The 21,629-nt window shown below is 44.2% G+C and overlaps 1 protein-coding gene across 4 annotated transcripts in view; it reads left to right on the top strand.

The window, feature by feature from the left end:
- The window catches only part of SLC9A9 (solute carrier family 9 member A9), a 663,806-nt gene that overhangs the window by 621,739 nt on the left and 20,438 nt on the right, over nucleotides 1-21,629 (top strand). The window lies entirely within an intron of this gene.

The following is a 21,629-nucleotide window of genomic DNA, read 5'->3' on the forward strand; positions in this document are numbered from 1 at the left end:
GGGAAATTAATTGCTTTAAGCTCCTAGAATATGAATCAAATGCAACTTCTCCCTTTGCCTTACTAAAGAGTACTGTGAACCTTAGAGAGTGGTTCTCAAACTTGACTGCTCATTAAAATACCTGGGAGTTTTGAAAACCTTAAGCTCAGGGCTCACCCTGGACCAAGTCAGAATCTCCGGGAGTGAGACCCAAGCATCATTATTTTTTAAAGACTCGATGGAGCCAAATTTAAGCTCCAGTGCTGTTGACACTGTACACATTGGGACAAGCTGAAGCTTCAACTAGGACTGATATTTTCATCCCACCCCTAGAGAGCAGGATTTAATTGGCTTGGAATATGGTCTGGGCTTAGAGGCCGCCAAATGATTCCAAAGTGCAACCAAATTCAAAAGCAACTGCTGAGGAGACTTGCCATGCAAAGTGTAAGTCCGTGGGCCAGGAGTGTGGTCCACTTGCGCTGCTTAGAAATGCAGGTGCTCAGGCGCTACCCTAGACCTATTGAGTCTGAATCTGCATTTTAATAACATTCCACAGTCATATGGATGCACATTTGAGTTTGAGAAGCATTGTTTTACACCAATGCCCCTGACAAAATTAAAAAAAAAAAAAATTACAAGGTAAAAAAGTTTTTACATTTCTAAACAGTGAAGATTTGCCTCCTTCTTCTAATAAGGTCCAGAATAGGCACAAGAATGAACTGCAAAATTTGAGAAATGGAAATAATAATAGATAATGATATGCATGATACCTAATGTTTATTAGCATTCACTCTATGCAAGGTACTTTGCATGCCAGGCCCTCTACATGTACTACTGTGTTTGGTATTTACCACAAACCTATGATATAGATGGGCTTCTCAGGCAGCACTAGTGGTAACAAACCCACCTGCTAATGCAGGAGACATAAGAGACAAGGGTTTGATCCCTGGGTTGGGAAGATCTCTGGAGGAGGGCATGGCAACCCACTCCAGTATTCTTGACTGGAGAATCCCATGGACAGAAGAGCCTGGCAGGCTATAGTTTATAGGGTCGCAAAGAGTCAGACATGACTGAAGAGACTTAGCACACACGTGTGATATAGATACAAGCATTGTGCCCATTTCACAGCTGACCAAACTGAGGCTCAGACCCAGGTGAATAGCTGCAAGACTGCACAGATCAACAGATAGAGGACCTACCCTAGGATCTCCATAACTTGAAAGCACTTGCTCTTAACCACTTAGTCTGACTTTCCCAACCAAACACTCAGGGTGGACTACACATGTGCCGATATAAAGATCCCCTGAGCCCTCCATCAGTCTAGTAGGGCTTGGGTTGGCCACTCACTACAGAAAAAATTATTAGGAAGCTCTGGTCTAAATTATGCTTTTTCCAAATTATACTTTTTGCCTTGTTGTTGTACAGAGTGGAAGCCCTGTCTCCTAGGGTTTACGTGACTTGCCTAAAACCAGGATGGGTCCAGAGCCATGGGGTCCCAATTGCCTGCAGGACTTCCCTGGTGGCTCAGACGTTAAAGCGTCTGTCTACAATGCGGGAGACCTGGGTTCGATCCCTGGGTCGGGAAGATTCCCTGGAGAAGGAAATGGCAACCCACTCCAGTACCCTTGCCTGGAAAATCCCATGGAAGGAGGAGCTTGGTGCAGGCTACTGTCCGTGGGGTCGCAAAGAGTCGGGCATGACTGAGCAACTTCACTTTCACTTTCACTCCTCCCACTAAGCAGCATTTCTCCAAGCATGGTCTCCAGACCAGGGGATCAACATCACTTGGGAATTGTGAGAAACGTAAATCTTCAGGACCCACAAGCCCTCCAGGCCGTCCTGATGTTTGCCCCTTTAAGCACCAGCATGCTGAGGCAAGCGGCCCCCTGGCCCTGCAGTGTGCTTGCTCACAACTCCTGTGCTTAAGCCCCTGCCACAGGCTGCAGCTTCTCCACAAAATACAGATGTCTTAAGGGGCTTAGCCTGGACTTAAGCTGAAATTTACATGCTGATTTAATCTTCTTAGGGCCTTCTTTACCTCTCAGGAATGAATCATAATGCTCTAGAAAAGAGAAAGAAAATAATGGATAACAGATAAAATATTAAGCACTCTTTCCATGCCTTCAGCTCACTTTCTGCTAGGGCAGCAAACACGTGGGTATCAGAAAAGGAAAAAAGAACTGCCATTTCCTGAGCACCTAGAATATGCCAGGCGTCAGGCACCAGTGATACAGCATATATACTCTGCTCACCTCTCATGTCATTGATAGAGTGATCTCTGTCTGAGAAATACAGAAACTGAGGTTCAGAGACTTGAAGTAACCTGCCTAAAACCAAAGTGGTGATGGTAGCCCCAGGGTTTTTCTGGCAGCCTGTATTTTATGTTCCTTACTCTCCAGCAGGAAAGGTAAAGAGCTTAGGGCACACTCACTATCTGGAATGATTGGATCTCAGAATTCTCAGAGCAAACTCCCAAAACAGATCCGCCTACTCAGAGCCCCGGGATGCCTCGCTCAACAACCCTCTTCTGTGTTCTGTGTTCTCGCTGCACTGTGGAAGCTGCTCGCAAAGCATAAGAATAGATCAGCCACAAACAGTGAAATAATTCAGCTGTGCCTGAGCACCCTAAACACTTAGAAAGCTATTCTTAACTGGCAGTGTCTGTTTCAAGGCAGCAGGCCCTGTGTTGTCAATGCCCTGCTAAGCAGCCTGAGCTTCACCCTTCAGAAGACCAAGGAACTTCTTTGCCACACCTAGAACTTGGGAAATGAACTCCCAAGAGAAAGGAACACATGAAGATCTTGATAGCAAGCAGGTCTTCCCCACATCCCAGTAGGAGCTGATGTTCATGCCATTAAGCGCAACAGGCTTGGAACTATGACCCAACATTGTTAGTTGCTCACTCATGTCTGTTTCTTTGCAACCCCATGGACTGTAGCCCACCAGGCTTTTCTCTCCATGTGGATTCTCCAGGCAAAAACACTGGAGTGGGTTACCATTCCCTTCTTCAAGGGAACTTCCTAATCCAGGGATTGAACCCAGGACTCTTGTTGTTGGCAGATTGTTTACCGTCTGAGCCACCAGGAAAGCCCAATGATCCAACAAATGAAACAAAAAGGAAATTGGCTGATTCAAGCACAGAATCAGATGGACACCTGGTTAAAGGTTAACATTGGCTTGTGGATCCAGACTTCCTTTGGGCTTCCCTGGTGGCCCTAGTAAAAAAAACCCATCTGCCAATGCAGGTAGACATAAAGACTTGGGTACCATCCCTGGGTTGGGAAGATCCCAGGAGAAGGGCATGGCAATCCCCTCCAGGCATTGCCTGGAGACTCCCATGAACGGAGGAGCCTGGCAGGCTGCAGTCCGTAGGATCTCACAGAGTCAGACATGACTGACATAAGTGAGCATGCATCCATGCACAAACTTCCTTCATTGTCTGTTTGCCCCAGCACCTGCCCAGCACAACCTCAAAACACTCTCTTTCCAAGCACTATGTTCATCCGCAGATTAGACACAATGGGTAATCTGAACCCCAAGATGTGGGAAGCCCTTCCAGCACTTGGTCCAAATAGATCAATTCTATGGAGAATTCAGCAGGCAAAACAAAAATTTCAACTCAACCTTTCTCATTCATGCAAAAAGAACGCCATTTTCCACTCTGAGTGATTTTGTTTTGAATTATACGCTTTTGCCAAAATGCAGGTCAGTTATTTCTGTAAGGGCCTCCATGGGCCATTTTCCCTCTTGTTGGAGGTTAAGTCAGGGACTCTTTGAAAACCTGCATCCAGCCCAAGGGTTACCACTTGTTGTCACTACTGGGACTCCAAGTTCCACTTCATATTGTCCTTTCCAGGTAGGTACACCACCACCAAGGCTGACTCTCTGGTTGAAGTCAAGAAAAGGTTATTCAGACATGATGGGCAATACCATATTATTAACAACTGTAGGTCCTTAAAACAGGAGTGATGAGAGAAAGATCCATAATGGTAGTAGCCACATGCCAGAAAGTGTGGGGGCTTCATTTCTTAATGGGCAAAGAAGCATTGCTGTGAGCAAGTGTGGGGGGAGGCAGGAGCTTTTTTGCATGTTTTGATCAATTGTTCCATTTCATATTATGAAAAGATGTTGCTGTGTAATTATAGTAATGCTGGAAATGGTCTGAAGCACAATTATAATCTACTTGAATAGAAGAGAACAAAAATGGCCTAGAAAAGTGTGATTTGAAAGGTTAGCTAAATGATGGATATGAGAGGCTGTTGGTACATTGTCAGTTTTAGCATCATCTACAGATTGGTGATGGGGGCAAAAATTTTTTAAGGATGTCTTAGAGTCAGTTACATTTACTGAGCATAATCGCATGAACTATTTAACTTCCCCCAAATCATTTATCATTCCCATGTAACAGATGAGAAATCTGAGACTCTGAGTGGTTAATGGGTTAGCCTGAGGTCATAGAACTGAATAGTGGCATGGTAGACTTTTTTTAAAATATTTATTTGTTTATTTGGCTACACCAGGTCTTAATTGCAGCATGTGGGATCTTCAGTCTTCATTGCAGCATACAGGAATGTTTAGTTACAGCATGTGGGATCCATTTCCCTGACCAGGGCTCGAACAGGGGCCCCCTGCATTATGAGTGCAGAGTCTTAGCCACTGGACCACCAGGGAAGTCCCAGCCTGGTAGATTCTTAAATGCAAGTCTCTCTTCTTTTCGCTTCTATTGCTTTCTGTATCAGGACAACCACCTTAAAGTGCCTACAGGGACAAGGCAGGCTGGACAAATAAAAGGAGCTACCAGACTGGAGGGGAATAAAAGAAATAAAAACAACTGATACAGGGTCAGGGAGACATTAGGAATAGGTGAGGACTACAGCAAAGTGGAAAATGACAGACAACATCTAAAGTGAACAGCTGATATTCAGGACCATCTGTCAGCTTTCAGGAGAGCAGATCCAATTGCCAGATCTGCTGATTGTTCAGATTTTTATATAGGGTTTCCTGTTAGTTTGTTTTAATGTTAGTGCACAAAAAAAAAAAAAAACCTTAAACATCAGATGTTTACCTATTCCATCAACAGGCGAAACAAAACCTAGCTGCAAACTAATTTTGGTTCATGGGCTTCCAAAGGTAACCAGCTTTTTCTTGACCAATAACAAATTATTAAATTTTATCACAGATAGGATTTCAATCAATGATCTTCTGATCAGCATTTCCGTCTTGTACATGAAAAATTTTCCAATGAGTGATACAGATTAATTGAAATTATAAATATTAATCCCCATGATAATGTTGCTTTTGACATAATTCTATTTCCTACATGGGGTGTGCATAGAAAAAACATGTTGTCCAATCAATGTTAGCATCCCAGCAGGAGTGTGACCTTAAAGCAAGTAACTCAGTCTTTCTGAGTATTGTTTCCTCATCTGCAAAATAGAGGCACTGGCATGTGAATTACAAATTTTTTTTTTTGAATTACAAAATTGAAATGAGATTTAAATAAGGCAACTATTAGAAGTTATAGTACTCAAAGCCTATCAGAAAGAGCTTGGGCAAGGCCCTAGGAAAGCTATAACCATTTGAATTCAGAGTTCCAAAGACTAGCACAGAGAGCAAAGAAAGCCTTCTTCAGTGATCAATGCAAAGAAATAGAGGAAAACAATAGAATGGGAAAGACTAGAGATCTCTTCAAGAAAATGAGAGATACCAAGGGAACATTTCATCAAAGATGGGCTCAATAAAGGACAGAAATGGTATGGACCTAACAGAAGCAGAAGATATTAAGAAGAGATGGCAAGAATACACAGAAGAACTGTACAAAAAAGATCTTCATGACCCAGATAACCACAAAGGTATGATCACTGACCTAGAGCCAGACATCCTGGAATGCGAAGTCAAGGGGGCCTTAGGAAGCATCACTACGAGCAAAACAAGTGCAGGTGATGGAATCCAGTTGAGCTATTTAAAATCCTAAAAGATGACACTGTGAAAGTGCTGCACTCAATATGCCAGCAAATTTGGAAAACTCAGCAGTGACCACGGGACTGGAAAAGGTCAGTTTTCATTCCAATCCCAAAGAAAGGCAATGCCAAAGAATGCTCAAACTACCGCACTCATCTCACGTGCTAGCAAAGTAATGCTCAAAATTCTCCAAGCCAGGCTTCAACAGTACATGAAATATGAACTTCCAGATGTTCAAGCTGCCTTTTAGAAAAGGCAGAGGAACCAGAAGTCAAATTGCCAACATCTGCTGGATCATGAAAAAAAAAAAAAAAAGCAAGAGAGTTTCCAGAAAAACATCTACTTCTGCTTTATTGCCTATGCCCAAGCCTTTGTGTGGATCACAACAAACTGGAAAATTCTTCAAAGGATGGGAATACCAGACCACCTTACCTGCCTCCCGAGAAATCTGTATGCAGGTCAAGAAGCACAGTTAGAACTGGACATGGAACAACAGACTGGTTCCAAATAGGGAAAGGAGTGCATCAAGGTTGTATTTTGTCACCCTGATTATTTAACTTATATACAGAATCTATCATGCAAAATTCCGGGCTGGATGAAGCACAAGCTGGAATCAAGATTGCCAGGAGAAATATCAATAACCTCAGATATGCAGATGACACCATCCTTATGGCAGAAAGTGAAGAAGAACTAAAGAACCTCTTGATGAAAGTGAAAGAGGAGACTGAAAAAGTTGGCTTTTTCACGAAGCCCCATCACTTCGTGACAAATAGATGAGGAAACAAAGGAAACAGTGGCAGAATTTATTTTGGGGGGCTCCAAAATCACTGCAGATGGTAACTGCAGCCATGAAATTAAAAGACACTTGCTCCTTGGAAGAAAAGCTATGACCAACCTAGACAGAATTTTAAAAAGCAGAGACGTTATTTTGCCAACAAAGCTCCACCTAGTCAAAGCTATGGTTTTTCCAGTAGTCATGTGTGGATGTGAGAGTTGGACTATAAAAAAGCTGCGTGCCTAAGAATTGATGCTTTTGAACTGTGGTGTTGGAGAAGACTCTTGAGAGTCCCTTGGACTACAAGGAGATCAAACCAGTCAATCCTGAGGGAAATCAGTCCTGAATATTCATTGGAAGGACTGATGCTGAAGCTGAAACTCCAATATTTTGGCCACCTGATGTGAAGAACTGACTCATTGGAAAATACCCTGATGCGGGGAAATATTGAAGGCAGGAGAAGAAGGGGTTGACAGAGGATGAGATAGTTGGATAGCATCACTGACTCAATGGACATGAGTTTGAGCAAGCTCCAAGAGTTGGTGATGAACAGCGAAGCCTAGCATGCTGCAGTCCATGGGGACACAAAGAGTCGGACATGACTGAGCAACCGAACTGAACTAATTGAAGGCCCTAGGGGTTTCCACTGCCCACCCTCATCCATATACTCTCCCTCTTCTGTAAATTTTCTTTTCTTTCAGCATTTGGACAACCCAGTTAGAACATAACTTATATTCTTTAAAAATTAATGTAAAATAGAAACTGGAATGTCTGCTTTTGTCTGAAGCAGGCTCCACCACTAGACTTCTGTGCTTCCTTGTCACACACTTACTGGGTACCTTGTTTGGCAAGAATCTTCCCTTCTTGTTTGATATATGATATACTGGAAAATGCACAGTAAGGATTTGAATCTTACTTAGTTGTTGTTGGTGGCTCAGACGGTAAAGCGTCTGTCTACAGTGCGGGAGACCTGGGTTCGAGCCCTGGGTTGGGAAAATCCCCTGGAGAAGGAAATGGCAATCCACTCCAGTACTATTGCCTGGAAAACCCCGTGGACAGAGGAGCCTGGTAGGCTACAGTCTATGGGGTCGCAAAGAGTCAGACACAACTGAGCGACTTCACTTCACTTCACTTCACTTACTTGTTGTTTAGTCCAGTCGCTAAGTCACATCCAACTCTTCGTAACCCCAGGGACTGTAGCCTGCCAGGCTTTTCTGTACACAGGGTTTCCCAGCCACGAATACTGGAGTGGTCTACCATTTCCTTCTCCAGAGAATCTTCCTGATCCAGGGACTGAACCCACGGTTCCTGCCACAATCCAACCCATCTCCTGCAATGGGAGCAGATTCTTTACCACTGAGCCTTACCTTACTCTAGAGGAAAACCCAGATTTTTCCTTCAACAGGAGGGGAAATCCAGTTCTTTTCTGCTGCATTTCTTTCCTGGAAAGTGAAAGTGAAAGTTGCTCAGTCATGTCCAACTCTACAACCCTATGGACTATACAGTCCATGGAATTCTCCAGGCCAGAATACTAGAATGGGTAGCCGTTCCCTTCTCCAGGGGATCTTCCCAATGCAGGGATCAAACCCAGGTCTCCTGCTTTGCCAGCAGGTTCTTTACCAGCTGACCCACCAGGGAAGCCCTTCTTTCCTGGGAGTCCCCTTTATTACTCACACAGAGCCCTACACTTCTGATACTTCCTGTCAGCAGATGTGGAGGGAGGGTTGTCCACAACAATGAGCAGGTCTTGGACATCAGCTGGATGTCCTACCGTTTAGCTCTGTCCTGACACTGTCTACCAGGAGATAGCCTCAGATCTCACAGGTAAGGGCTCAGTCCCACAAAACGGCTTCTCTCACCCCCCATTTCACACGCCAACCACAAGTCCAGCTTATCACCTGTGCTGTGGATTGGTGGTTCCAACAGCTTTCTCCTCAGATTTTATTAACTCCCTAGAGAGGCTCCCAGAACTCAGGGAAATACAATAAGTCCCTTACATACAAACTTTCAAGTTGTGAACTTTCAAAGATGCAAACATGTGTTCCATTAGCATCAGGTAGGAGTGAAATTGCAGCTTGCTCTCCGTCTCCCATTGCTGATGATCCTTCAGCTCTACCATCTTCCAGTCAGTATCTTTTCTTGCCTCTTCACTTGATGCCAGCCCCTGTATGCCACTGTTATATGGTACTACCATACTTTTCAAGATACTGTACTGTAAGATTAAAATGTTTTCTTTATTTTTTGCTTTTTGTATGTATTATTTGTGCAAAAAGTATTAAAAACCTATTACAGTGCAGTACTATATAGCCAGCTGTGTTAGTTGAGTACCTTGGCTTACTTTGTTGGACTTAACAAATAAAATGAACTCACTCTTGGAATGGAACTCATTTGTATTTAGGGCACTTACTGTACTTACTTACATACCAGTTTATTAAAGATTATAAAAGATGGGGCTTCCCTGGTTGCTCAGTGGTAAAGAATCTGCCTGCCAATGCAGGAGATGTGGGTTCAGTCTGTAAGTCAGGATGATTTCCTGGAGAGGGAAATGGCAACCCACTCCAGTATTCTTGCCTGAGAAATGCAAGACAGTATTCTTGCCTGAGAAATGCAAGTATTCTTGCCTGAGAAATGCACAGACAGAGGAGCCTGGCCGTCCATGGGGTCTCAAAGAGTCAGACATGACTTAGGTACCAAACCACCACCAGTGCGCTCATCACTTAGGAATTTATAAGGGACTCAGGAGCCCTGTGTCAGAATCCAGGGTCAAAGACCAATATAAATATACATATTTTTTTATACTATCTCACACTTAGTATAGGTATTTGTCAGTTGAAAACAGACAGAAAACCAAAGCTCCTACCTCTTTCCCCTTTCCTGCATCAGTTGCCTAAATTCAGCACTCTCTTTTCCACTGTAAACAGCAACAATTACAGGAGCAGGTGGCAACTCGGGTTTAGTTTTCTTTAGTTTTATTTAAGGTTAAGTGAATCCCACAGCAATGAAAAATCAATATTGTATTTGGTCAGATAGACATTATTAAAGCACCTAGATTAAATGGAACATAAATAATAGTTGATTGATTTTTTTTTAATCCAACTTTTTGTAATTTGGTTTACAAGAAACAGTTATTCACAATGCACTATGTGCTTGACTTGACTGAGTATATTCTACGTTTTATATGAATTTACATTTCATCATCTTATCTTATTTGTTCTTTTTATTTTTACAGATGTATGTAAGAAAAGAGGTTTATATTTTTTTTTTTTAAATCTCTGGTCCCTAATTAAATACTTGATTTTAACAAGAAATACCTCCTACCAGAGTTCAGACACTTTTAAAACACGGACTTGTGCTCAAAGATAGGATTCTTCAGTATTAGTAAATTTTGCAGAATCATATTTTAAAACCTGATCATGGAGATTAAACCACCTTCTGATCTTGAGACTACCCAATTCTCGAGTATCACATTATTCAGGAATTTCCAATTCCAAACCAAAGAAGATATCAGATAAGCTCCTATGATTGACAGTAACATACTAAAATTCACAGCCATCAGCCTCAGATCACATTCAACAACAGAAAGTGAACTTGGACAATGACAGGCAGTCCTCAGGTGGGTTCTGCTCTCAAGGTCTTCTCTCCTATAAGCCCTGAAGATCTTGAAGCAATTATCAGGAAAATGCCAATTATTCCAACAACAGAACAGCCATAGAATGATAAACAGCATGAATTAGTCTCCCCGCCTGAGCCATTCCCCAAAGTATCTGTTCATGATAGTTTTCCTATCTAAAGGTGTGATCACCAACCTAACTTTATTCACATACTATTGATTTTTGGCAGAGTGAAGCCAAATAATACAAAAATAGTGTAAAAATTGAAGAATACGTTCAGATGCACAAACCTGCCAGACCACTTGTTAAACTCTGCCTGAACCAGAGCATATAAGTAGGTCGTTGAAAGTCAATGCAAACCAGGGCAGCTCCCTTGGCAGGAGACATTAACCTGTAGGAGGAATCTTGCAGACAAGTGATACGTTTTAGCCGAGCAGCTGTATATTTTATTTATGAATTGATATAAGCATACAGATATATGAGGAGAGGGATGCATACTGTATGTATTCTTAAACACATTTCAAAACAAAGATAGATGGGAACAGAGATTTATACCCACACATTCTTCAGTTTAAAGGGTTTCTTTTCCCACCTCTACCCCCATCCCGTCCAGAATAATAATAATCAGAGCTCTAATTATAGTCCTGGGGCCTTAGTACACTTGAGTATCTTCCATTTTGTGCCCCCGCAAGTGTAGCTTTGACCAGCCCCAGGCTCCTGGCTCAGAGAAGACCACCCATGCTACAGCCAGAGACAGCAGTGCCTTCTAGGCACAGAGGGATCAAGGGATTCACATGACTCATTTGATCTAAAAGGCACCGGCTTCCCAGGTGGCACAGTGTTAAAAAAAAAAAAAAAAAAAATCTGCCTGCCAACGCCAGAGATGCGGGAGACACAGGTTCAATCCCTGATTCACGAAGATCCCCTGGAGGAGGAAATGGCCATCCTCTCTGGTATTCTTGCCTGGAAAATCCCATGGACAGAGGAGCCTGTAGGGCTATAGTTCATGGGGTCACAAAGAGTCGGACAGGACTGAGCACACACACCAAAAGGCACCAGGTTCTTTCATTTTGGGAAAAGAGGTCCTAAAGGGGGCAGATTTCCCTTCCTAGGCATCCACTTGGACGTGAACCCAATTTTAGACAGTGGAACATGTGTTTGCTTCAAGTTATGGAATGAGAGGTCAGGAAGGAATCTTCTAGATCATCCAACCCACAGATTTGATTTTACAACTCTGGGCCACATAGATGCAGGGAAGCACAAACAGAAGACCTCCACGTGGCCTGAAGGAGGCAGGATGTAGCAGAAAGAACATGGGTTCTGGAGCTAGGTCAACTTGTGTTCAAATCATAAGTGTAGAAACTGCATCAGATCTCTAACCTTTATGATCCTCAGGTTGCTCCCCTGTACAATGGAATAATAGCATCAACCCACAAGCTGTCATAAATAGTGCAGAAATCTAAACCGCTCTGAAAAAAAAATTCCTAATTCATTTGGTAGCAGAGTCAGCCCAGACTGAACTTACTTGGAGGTATAAGCTCCATGAAGGAACAAGGCTACATATGGTCATTCTTTATCCCATGGCAGCCTCTGTGTCTTCATCCTATGTGCTCAATGAAGAGACTGTGGATGCTTCTAGTCCCCCCACCTCCTGCCTGCTGTTCTGGTTAGTAGCAGGTTAGGGCCAAGAGGGAGAAGGCAATGGCAACCCACTCCAGTACTCTTGCCTGGAAAATCCCATTGATGGAGGAGCCTGGTGGGCTGCAGTCCATGGGGTTGCTAAGAGTCGGACATGACTGAGCGACTTCATTTTCACTTTTCACTTTCATACATTGGAGAAGGAAATGGCAACCCACTCCAGTGTTCTTGCCTGGAGAATCCCAGGGACGGGGGCGCCTGGTGGGTTACCATCTATGGGGTTGCACAGAGTCGGACATGAATGCAGCAACTTAGCAGCAGCAGCAGGGCCAAGAGAATGGCTCTTATTCCTAGGAGCAAAATCTAAACATCTAAAGCAGTCTTTAGTAAGGCACAGGGAGAAGTCAGATTGATTCATGTTCTAGAAGCTTAAAGTAATTCATTTCCCAGAGGATGGACCCCCCTCTTCCCTAGAAGAGTCCCCTGGCCCTACCCTCACTGGCTTTGAGCCACAGTATAGGGCACCAGCCCCCCTCCCGGCTCCCTTGCAGCACCTATTAGCTCAACTACAGAGCTTCACAATGGCATTCTCTGACTTTTTCCCCCCTTTTAGATTGGAAAAGGGTCTGTGAAAAAGGAGGAGTTTCAGCTTGTAGTTTCATGAAATTTTGTCAGTCTATAATAAATAATTAATTTGAAAGAAGGAATAGTATCTCAGAAGGAAAAAATATATATATACTGCAAAAAATTTTGTTCAAGGCAGACATTGAAACCTGCTCCAAGGGAACAGGGTTTAACTTTTGGGTGCCATCTTTTTTTTCTCCTCCATCAGTGAGTGGTTATAAGTTGGGTGTGTGCTTGTCTTTCCTGATGTCTCAGGAACAGCCTCATCTTCTTCCTTTTTGAACGCTGACCTGTGAGTTTCCCTTTGGGTGATGGACAGAACGTTTGACTTTGGTGCATGGCCAGGTCAGTCTCACAAGTGAGTGTAGACAGAGAGATGATGTACCATAGAGAGGCAGAAAGATCCTGCTCGAAATAAGCCCTGCCGCCCAGCCTTCTATCACTCAAGCTGCCCTCCCTGGAAGCCAGAGGGTGTTAGTTAGCAAGAACCACCTAAGCAAACACCCCTGGGTGAACCTAAGCCTCGTCAATTAGAGCTTTGGTGAACAGACTGTGACAGCCAAACCCCACAGGTGTGAACGCTGAGGAAGTGGGATGGGAACAGGGTGTGAGGTCACGGTGGGCACAGCTCAAAGGGAGTGTGGCCAGGTGCGACAGACAAGCTTCACCAGCCTCGTGGTTTCCTATGTTATTTTCAGGCAAGTCAGCCTCCCCCTAGGCAGCCTATAGGGCCAGTGTGGCAGGGTGACATGGTTCCCCCAACTCTAAGCTCTTTTGTCCTCTGTTTGAGTTTATGCCATTCCAGTCTACATGCAACAGACATTTTTTTGAGTGTCAACTGTGTGCCAACTGGTCTAGGCAATGGGGAAAGATGAGTAAAGTACTGGCCAGGCCTTGAGGGACACAAAGCTTTTATCTACCTAGAGATGCTGGAAAGCACGACTTTATTGGTTCTCAAAGCAGGTTTCATGGAACATGAAAGTTGGGAAATAAGAGAGGCTAAGAGCGATAGATTGTGTATCTAACTAAATTTCAGACATACTGCTTATTTCACAGTATTTAAAAGAGTCTAAGCGATAAAGATATCTGCAAAATTTCCAGCTGGACCCAGTAGCCATTTATCAATTAACAAGTCCTCACATCCTAAGGTGCTTATCCATCAGGAAACACACTTCGGGACCTGACCCATCTATTTCATCTCAGCCAGATGTGTTTTGGAATTCAGTATTTTGAAAGTGTTAGCAAGGCAATATGGTATTTTCTGTGCTATTGTGATGTCTGGGGACTTCTTCAGAGGAGAAACAGAAAACCTAGGTCAAGTAGACATCAAGACCTAACAGCAGGTTTGGGGACAAATGACTTTACATCAGACCCTAGAGTCTGAGACCATGTGACCAGACTCCTGTTTCTTTATCATATTCATCCCTTCTTTTATTTATTTCTAATATGCATTGAGCACCTACTATAGAAGCAACTACATTGAAAACTGGGTATTCTCTGTCATCAGGGACCTTGCAGTCTACCGGCTAGGGCTGGGCTAGGGGAGACCCAGGCAGTTAACAAATAATTTGAAGGTATGATAAATGCCATGATTAGGGTCATTGAAAAAGACCCTGATGCTGGAAAAGATTGAAGGCAGGAGGAGAAGGGGACAACAGAGGATGAGATGGTTGGATGGCATCACCGACGCAATGGATATGAGTTTGAGCAAGCTCTGGGAATTGGTGATGGACAGGGAGGCCTGGCGTGCTGCAGTCCATGGGGTCACAAAGAGTTGGACATGACTGAGTAACTGAACTGAACTGAACTGAGGGTGACCATGCACCCTAGGTTTGCCTGGGTCAGTCCCAGTGTACACCTGTTGTCATCATAATATGTCCAAGTACTCTTTTCACTCCCTTAGTTGTCCCAATTCTGACATTAGATCACAAGATCCCTGTAGTTACAATGGGTGCAAGTTGCGGAAGTCCAGAGTAGGGAGGGTCAGGGGAAGCTTCTGGGAGGACCTGACCCTTGACTCCTGAAAACTGAGGAAGAGGAGCCATGGACAGTGGACTCAGCACTCAGGTGGAAGGAATAGCAAGTGTGAAGGCTGAGCAAAGATAGGATTCAGCACATGTGGTTACACTGAAGGAGGCAGGAGCCAGATCTCAGAACCCCAGTTGTATCATGCTAAGAAGGTGAGACTTTTCAGGGCCATGGGAAGCACTTGATGGGCTTGTAGGCAGAGAAGTATCATGGTCAAGTCAACATTGCAGAAGAACCACTCTGGCTGTGACTGGGAGTGGAAGTGATGCAGTGAGCTGGGGGCAGTCAGTAGAGACCCTAGGGCAGTGAAGTGGCTGTTGAAGCCACCCAGGAGAAAAGTGCTGGCAGCCTGGGTGAGGACCACAGCTATGAGCTGGAAAGAAGTGAAAGGATAAATGGATGGATGGGTGGATAGGTGGATGAATAAATGGATGGATGCATGCATGCATGCATGCATGGAAGGATGGATGGATAGATGAATGGATGGATAGAAAGAAGGCTGGGTGGAAAGGGAGATCTTTGGTAGGCAGAATAGACAGAACCTGGTGATTGACTGATTGACTCTGGTGAGGATGGAAGAAGAGAGATTTGAAGGTCAACCCCAGGCTGGCGCATGAAACTGGTTGATGGAGTCTTCTTCAGTGAGACAGAGAGCATACAGGGAGGAACAGGTTTGGGCAGATGAAGCCAAGGAAGTCAATTTTGACCAGGACAAATGTGAAGTGTCCTTGCTGTGTCTTGGCCTTTTCTAGAACTTCAGGGCTGAAAGGGTAAAGACAAAGGGGCATTTTAAAAAGTGACTCACAAACATTCTTGAAACTGAATGAAACAAAAAGCCAAGTCAAAGTGTACAGGAGCAGCCTTGTTACTGGCACAACATGTCACTGGCTGCTGTTGTTCGGGAGGCAGTGAATTGAGCCTCTAATGCCAAGCTCCTCTGTTTAGCCCTGCCACAGAGCAGGTATAGACAAGGGCCCTGTGAGCATCCCTCCCACCCACCCAGAGTGCAGAACCTTCTGCTTCCAGCCTGTGCTACCACTGCCAGCCCCACTGAACAGACCAGCAGTTATCAAGTGGTTTCAGCCCTTCCTCAGGCGGAGACAGGTTTACAACTGACAGCAAAGTGCACTTGAAGCCATTAGCCACCCCCTGGGCCATCCACCAACACTGTCAGTTCTCTTGCCACTGCTTTCCTCCTCACCCCTGGGGCCGCTGTACAGTTTGGATGAGGGCAGAAGCAAGGGGATTGGGTTTCCTTTGGATCAGAGAAGATCAAAGCTTAAAACTGCCCTGGAAGCTCTTGGATCTTCCAAGGTCATTTGAAGTTCTCTACTTGACTGTCCAATCCATTTTGTCTTTAGGTTCTTGGTGCAGGGTTTATTCATATTACCGATAATGGGCATGGTCTGATGAGTTACAGTGACTGCATGGCTGTAATGGTCCTACTCTTTCCAGGGAAAGAACAGGAAAGATTACTTCCTGGAACATGGCTGCCTATAGCGCTGTGCTTGATAGTGATGCTGTAGCAGGGATAAAATTATCTCACCAAAAACTCTCTGGTCCTGGGACTGGAAGATCCTGTTGTCTGAAACCCTGAGCCCTCAGCAGATGTATTAGTCACCCCCAAAGTCTCCTGTTGTAATTCAGAGGGCCAACCTTCGCATGCAAAGCAAGAAAACTCCAAGTTCAAGTTTCACTTCATAAGCTGTTATAGTGACCCAGGGTCAAGCTAAACCCTTTAAAGAAAGCCTAAAAAGAATTCTTGGCCCTGAAAATGCAAACAAGGAGAACCTGAACAGTGTATTTACATTTTACTTAGCAGTCCCAAGAAACCCACGAGCATTTGGGTTTTATGAAGTGTGATGTGTTCCTTAGTTTTTGTTATAACAGGAGTCTAGGCTTAGCTTTTTTTTTTTTCCATGCTCTCTCTGTGTATAGTTGGAATTACAATCATCATAATCAAGCATTTAAGCAAACGAAAATAATCATTTGAAAGCCATTTTCCATAAGCGCTTTAGTTCTCAGTTCACTACAATTCTGTTCAGAGGAAAATGTTCCATTTTTTTTCCTATTGTAGTACTTACTGTCAGCAGTAGAAGCAATGACCAGTTCTCCACATATAAAATTAATTCCATTTCAGCTTTTCTGAATAAAAACAAATCAATCAAAAGCTTAAATGTGTTTTTCTTTGAGGTAGACATTTTTTGGTGTGACAAGCCAGAATCTACTGGAGGATAACATCTTAGTGATACTTAAGTATAAGCACTTGGCATCATTTTGTGCCCTTCTGGAAAAACCAAATTGTTTACCTCTGAACATTTTTTAATCTCTAAAATCCCCCTTGGTATCCACTTCGTGAGAATTCTCCTCACAGCCTACCATTCCTAATTAAAGAAGTGCAAAGATCCATAGATACAATGATTCTATAAACTAACTCACTATTATTCCATCACCACTGAAGGACAAGGTGCTGAGCAGAAAATGGGAAAATGATTGTCCTGGGCTCCTTGAATAGCAGCTATGGGAATTATTCCAAACCCGGGGGAATAGTTGCACATTCAGCTCCTTCATTGTACCAGCAAAGAGAGTGAGTTTGCAAGGATAACTCAAACCAATGTGTGATCTGCTCCCGGTTCTTCTTTCCACTTCAGTCACCTGTGAATCACAGAAATGAGACACGAAATCACAAGAGGAGCTAGCAATGGCAAGCACAGGAGGCGAAGCTCCTGGAGGATAAAGAAAAGAGAAAAGAATTTTTCCCTCTGGTCCATAGCACCCTTTGATGTCTGCACCTTAACAGGCTATTTTTTGAGTCATCAAATTATTCACAGTTTGCCTTATTAGCACTTTTCTAAATGGGCAATGGAAGACTGCTGGCCAAGCCCAAGGTCAAACAGAATATGGCAAATAGTATCTGTTTTGCCTCCTTCTCCCGGTCACTCTAATGGCTTCTCTACAACTGCCTTGCCTGGGCCTCCTCTGCTTGCCAGGATTACCTCCCATCCCACACCAGCTCAGCTACTAAAACAGTGTAGGCACTGAGAGATGGAGAATTTTGCTGACGCATACTTTGTGAGGTCCAAAAATCCAGGGTGGGACTTTCCTGGTGGCCCAGTGGATGAGAATCTGTCTGCCAATACAGGGGACACGGGTTCGCTCTCTGGTCTGGGAAGATCCCACGTGCCTTGGAACAACTAAGCCAGTTGTCCACAACTACTGAGCCTGAGTACCTAGAGCCTGTGCTCTGCAACGAGAAGCCACTGCAATAAGCCCATGCGCCGCAACTAGAGTAAGCTCATGCACAGCAACAAAGACCCAGGATAGCCATAATAAATAAATAAAAATAAATAGGGGAGCCACCTTTTGCTTTAAGACTTCTAATGACTCTGTGGGTCGGGAAGATCCCTGGAGGAGGGCATGGCAACCCACTCCAATATTCTTGCCTGGAGAATCCCATGGACAGAGGAGCCTGGTGGGCTATGGTCCATAGGGTCACAAAGAATAGGACATAACTGAAGCGACTTAGCATGCACGATGACTGACGTGAGCTATAAGGACTCAAGTGTGGCCTGCCTTGGCACCAGTTTTCACAATCTATCAGACACTATGAAGTTTGATTCTGAAGGATTTGGACTTAATCTGATTTATCTGCCTCTTGGAGGAAACCCTGGGAGATGCTGATGTGCTAGTTATCTGAAGTCACTGAAATCTGGTGTGAATGTTTCCAGTTCCTCTTATATCCAGACTGCATCCCTAAACTGGGAAGAATCAATGAAAGAAAAAGAATGCAAGTCCACTGCATGAAACAATACAGCCTCAGCCTGAGCAGGAACATCCCATTAGGGCCCAGCCGAAGGCAAGTGTGGGGGCTGGAGGGGAGGTCACCGGGCTGTAAACCTCCATGATCGGCTTGACCCCGGGAACCACCTGAACTGAGAATGCCTTGGCCTCCTTTGCAAGTGTCAGATTTAGTCCAAGGGCTCCTGACTCTGCTCAGGAGCTCTGAGCGGCATCAGGAGCCCTGTGGTTCTGCTGACTCCAACAGAAAGAGCTACAGAATGCTTGGCTTGGCCTCCTCCAAATCCTCAAGAAGACTGCAGAATCTCTATGTCCAGCGACACTGTGCTCACGGCCCCAGGCCCTGGCTGTAGCCCTCAGCAGGTTCTGGGAAGGTTTATTGAAACTCCATCCCTTCACTACCACTACCTCCTCTAGAGCACACACTCGTCTTCCTTTGAAAACACTCTCAAAATCAGCCACAAAGAACAAGCCCAGTTAAGAGAAAATAATGACTCCTGTTCAATCAGTGGATGGCTCATGGAAGATGAAAACACCCCGACTTTTAGAGTGACTAACTGTTGAAGGTCCTTGACTTCCCTTTTCTTGGTTGAAAGAGAAGGAAAGTTTTCAGTTCTGAGTACAATGTTGTTGTTTAGTCACTAAGTCGTGTCCAATTCGTTTGCAACCCCATGGACTGTAGCCCACCAGGCCCCTCTGTCCATGGGATTTCCCAGGCAAGAATACTGGAGTGGGTTGCCATTTCCTCCTTCAGGGGATCTTCCCCACCCAGGGATCCAACCTCTGTTTCCTACATCGGCAGGCAGATTCTTTCCCACTGACCCACCCGGGAAGCCCATTACTAACCTCTATATTCCAATCTCTCCCAAGTTCTGGTTATAAGTCACATCTTATACTCCCTCACTGTGTATTCAATTCCTCCAAGCCTCAAAACTCTATAGCTCATGAATAGAATCTCAAACATGAGAGAAAAGGGGAGGGGGAGACAGCCCAGCTCCCCTTCCAGGGTGTCTCTGCTTTCCTCTTCTCTTCTTTTCCCTCAAGAAACCAAGGATATGCGGGAAAAATTATTAAAACTCCAACCATTGCAAATGGAAGTCTCTAGTAAACTCCTCCATGGCAAATCCTTTCACACCGATAATTCTGCCCCAAACCCATGAATCATACCACAAAGTTCGTGGGCTGCAGTCACTATTAGGTTGACGGCCTCAGGTATGAATGGTGCAGAGGCAGCCTCAGAGAACACAGAAAAGAGAAGGTCTTTTATAAGACACACCTCTATCACTTCTTTTGTGCTGTTTTGAGTTCCAGAGTCAAGATGAGAGACAGTTAGGCTGGCTGGATAGCAGCCCTAGTGTGCATTCTGGCTTCATCATCTCCTAGCTATGTGGTTTCATCTCCCTGGGCCTCAGTTTCCTCATCCATAAAATGGGGATAGTGATAGAATTACTTCCTCAGATGAAAGGAGATCATTCATGTGGAGCACTTAACACAGAACTTCCAACATACTTAATGTTTAATAAATGCTGAGCACCATTAATATTGCAGTTCTGAGCCTGAGGGCCAGAGAAGCATGAGCTTGCTGCTTTTGATTCTAACGCAGGTCAGAAACTTGACAGTGTTGCACAGAATGTGAAATTGGAGGGCAGGAGTAGCAGGAAATCACCCATACTGTAGGAAGACCCTTTGATCTTTACCTTCTCTATCCTATTTGTAATCAGTTGATAGGGATCTCAAGTCAACAGGGATCTACAACTCACACAGAGCTAAAGGATGCAGCCGATTTTTATCACTCAATTTGTCAGTGTCACTCATTAAGAAGGCTTTATTAGGCTTGGCAGATTAAATGATCACTTCCACGTGGGAATGGGGCAACCCCTCAGAGCACAGCCACATAGCAAGGACCCTCCCTCTTTGCAGAGTGGTTCCCATGAACTTAAAATTCTTGTCTAAATACCAAAGTCCTCTTAAATAGGGGAAAATCCCATAAAATCTAATTTCCTTACCAAATTCCAGTTCCTAAGATTCAAGTTGAGCTGGAAATGCCCTCAAAGTAATCATATTTCTGAGACGCTGCCAATATTTCTCACCCATGCCCCTACTGAGTAGGGAAAGTTCTCTGTCCTGCTAAAATATTTATAGAGGAATTCTGACTGAAGGTCACAACCAATTCAGCCTTACCAATTCCTCAGGGTGATTTCAGATTGGGTTTCAAAAAGAGGCCAAGAGCCAAGCCCCACAGAAATTTCTGGAGCTGGCAGTAAACGAATCTTTCACAGAACTCTGAGCCACGGTTGGGTATTAACAAGGAGAAAAGAACAATTATCATTTGGGACTCCAAGTGCCACTTTATGTCACTTTAAAGAATGAATAGACTTCCAGTCCTACTCAGCTGTCTGCTCACAATTACAAAGCAATGGTAAATAATCGTGGCAAATGGAAGGTTTGATTTAGGAGAGTGAAATTGTATAATGACTTGGTGTTTTTTTCTTCCTTTTTCTGTGGCAAGTGGGACAGCTCCTGCCACTAGTTTGGCTTATATCCAGATCTTTGACTCACATATACACACAACAAAAAGACCTTGGAAACTTTTATTAAAACATACATACAAACACGGAGCAAAGCTACCAAAAACAGTTTTAATTATTTTTACAAAGAGGGAATAATCATATAATGTGGCATGGTTTAATTTGCTCTCCAGTGGTTTTATTTAGCCGAAGGATCATATTTGTCTATGGCAATAAGATTTTTGAACGGTTTTAACAGAAAGTGCATCTTTCCATTTTCTGTGTGCTGGTTTCTGAGGAGGCCCCCTGAGCTCTGCTCCTGAGAAGATGTGTAGATATAGTGAATATACAGGATTTCTCTCCTTCTGCACCCCGTAATTCACTGAAAGAGCAGCACAGGTTTTACACTCACTCTGAAAGGGGTCCAGAGCCCCGGCAGGCAAGACTTTGATCTAGCGCCCAAAAGCATCTTATCCAAAGATGCATTCATTTAATCTTGCAACTCAAGAGTGACAGACCCTTCCAAAGTGGTTTGGGAGGACCAAGGGGACAGGGCTGGGGCGCACGAGAGGCACTCACAGCTATGCCCAAGGAGCCAGTTATCTGTGATACCCAGTCTCGGGAGAGAAGCTTTGCCTCTCAGAAGGCAGGAGGGTCGAGGTAAGGCATTCCAATGCAGGCAGACTCCTCTAGGGATTTCCAGGTAGC

This window comes from Bos indicus, chromosome 1 (genome assembly GCF_029378745.1).
Source record: "Bos indicus isolate NIAB-ARS_2022 breed Sahiwal x Tharparkar chromosome 1, NIAB-ARS_B.indTharparkar_mat_pri_1.0, whole genome shotgun sequence".
Classification (NCBI taxonomy): Eukaryota; Metazoa; Chordata; class Mammalia; order Artiodactyla; family Bovidae; genus Bos; species Bos indicus.